This window comes from Halyomorpha halys, unplaced genomic scaffold (assembly GCF_000696795.3).
Source record: "Halyomorpha halys isolate HHAL.00 unplaced genomic scaffold, Hhal_1.1 Scaffold1341.1, whole genome shotgun sequence".
Taxonomy (NCBI): Eukaryota; Metazoa; Arthropoda; class Insecta; order Hemiptera; family Pentatomidae; genus Halyomorpha; species Halyomorpha halys.
Genome location: NW_027110471.1, coordinates 42795 through 45313, shown reverse-complemented (window position 1 = coordinate 45313; position 2519 = coordinate 42795). Strand labels below are relative to the sequence as shown.

Here is a 2519-nt window from a genome sequence, read left to right as displayed (position 1 = left end):
TTTTATTTGTAAAAAAGTAAGGAGAATTGAGGATTTTAGGAAGGATTTTGGATTGTAAGGATTGGATACGAGAGGAATTCGAAGGTTTAGTGGAGCCCCGAAGCTCAACTCCATATGTCCAGATTGGCCTTATTACAGTCATGTAGATCAGTCTTTTGTAATGTGTTAGAAGTTTTGACGGTTTGTCTAGAAAGTGCTGTAATAGTCGAAATCGACGTGCAGTTTCTTGTCTTTTCAGTCTTGTCTAAGGATTCCAGGTTAATCGTTTGTTCAAATGTAGTCCAAGGTAGCGGATCTGTTCGACAGGGGTAAGAGTAACATCATTAAATGAAACTGTTGGGTAGTCGGTAGGTTTACGACGAAGGGTAAAGGTTATTTGATGGGATTTGTTGTAATTTATCTTAATCCTCCAATTACGACACCATTCTTCGAGGGCTGTGATATGGATATTAGAGATAGTATAATTTATTATAAATTAGTGTCCTTTTTAGGGATAGTAGCTTTTATAATATTGCATATTAAACTTTGACCGAACAAAATCAAAAATCTATTTTAGTAAATATCATATTACTGCTACGGAGATAAACGTCATAAACTACTTTATAGCACATTAAAATAACTTTAATTTAAGTGCTAATAGACATCTGTACCTATGATGGTTCCTGTGATATAAATTTCCCACAATAAATTCAATATCTATTGATTTTTTAGTTAATGTTTTATGAGATGTTGCTTTTAATAAAACTGTATGTCAGGAACTATTGAACGTAAATAGCTCTGCTAGGGCTTATATTTTAGTAAATTTTCTCAAATTTAAATGATGTCATATTTAATGGATCTATTAGGTCACCTAATGTTGTAGTTGTTTTCTAAGATAAGGAGCTTCGAATGAATTTTTTTTTTAACGATCTGAAACAGCCACCATTTCTTATTCCCCCTATCTATGCTTGAAAGACACATTAATTTTGACGAGTAATTTACATAGTTTTCATTAAAGTAATCAAAACTTGGGGTGAAATAAGTGTATTTTTTCTCCTCTTGGGCTCTGGTGCTATACAGGTTGTACACAGGAATTTACGTCATTATCTCCGGACAAATTAATAAAACAAAAAAATGATACATTAGAAAAATAAATCTCTATATATTAATAAAGCTTTAAACTCCGATAAACATCAATCCTATAGACTAATATTAAAGTACAGTGTCAACTTAAAAAAGATAGATATATCAGTGGGCGTGGTTTTTTGTGCTTCAGTTTTGATTTTAAGTAAATTAGGGGCATCTCACCTCCTTGCTTTATCAGAATAGTTGCTAGTACTAGTTTGAGGAACGAGACTAGCTACTGAGGCATTTTATTTTATACAAAATGACCGAAGATTGATTCAATGAACATTCAATTTTTAATGAATAAACCATCTGATTTAACCTTTTATAATGAATGAACAAAATATGAAATATCTACGAAAGAGATATATTATAAATATTAACGAAAGAGATTCTGCGCAATGCAGTAATCGAATTTTCGCCTCCATATGGACCACCATCTTCCTCTTTTTAGGAGTACTTCATAATCCTTAAAACTTAATTAATATTTTAAAACTCACCTTTTAGGATTTAAAAGCTATTTAATTGTACCAGAGTTTCAAGCCTTCATCAGTTCTAAGAACAGAACAATATAACAACCAATGACGTAAAGTAAATAATTGTACACAATGAAATTAATAAAATAAAGTGATGAAAGAAGTGGATAATATAATGTATATATATGTAATTGAAAAAGTAGGTAAAATAACATAATTAAGGAAATAAAATAAAAAAGTTGAAGTTAAACGTTGGCACGATCAAAAGTTATTTCAACTTATTTGTGTTATATTTTGACCGCATCCCCAACCATCTGCTCCTCGTACTAATAGAACATCATTTAAAGTAGAATAAATTTGCTAAAATATGAGCCCTAATACTATTTATCTTCAATAGTTCACGAGATACAGTTTTTTGGAAAGCAACATTTCATGAAACATATATTGAAAAAACACTAGTTTGTGAATTTATTGTGCGAAAACTTCATTTTAGGAACTATGAGACGAACATATATCTATTAGCCCTCAAATTAAAGCTAGTTTAGTTTACTATAAAGAGGTTTAAGGCGTTTATCTTCATTGGAGACGTAGCTTTTATGATATTAGCAAAAATAAATTGATTTCAAGTTGTTCGGGCAAAATTAATAGTTTATGAAGAACTATATCTCAAGAACGATCAGACGGGCACATGTGTGACAGTAATAAAAATAAATAATTTTTTTTAAATATCTTCATTGAAATTTACAACTGTATATTATATAATACATTCAGTAAATTTGATCTTAGTTAAAATGGAGTGTTACAGGCGTGTTGAGCAACTACCCATTAGTAGCACTATAAAAACATTTTTACAATATAAGGTCTCGTGGCCATCTTCTTTTCAGGCGCCTCGGAGGATTGTCGGGAATGGAAGAGGATGCAAGGTTAGAAACTAGGGGG

General features: G+C 31.0%; 1 protein-coding gene across 1 annotated transcript in view; it reads right to left on the bottom strand.

Annotated features, from left to right (window-relative positions):
- Window positions 1-2519, bottom strand: part of LOC106689355 (prohormone-2) — a 42085-nt gene that overhangs the window by 25821 nt on the left and 13745 nt on the right. The gene's annotated exons all lie outside the window — the stretch shown is intronic.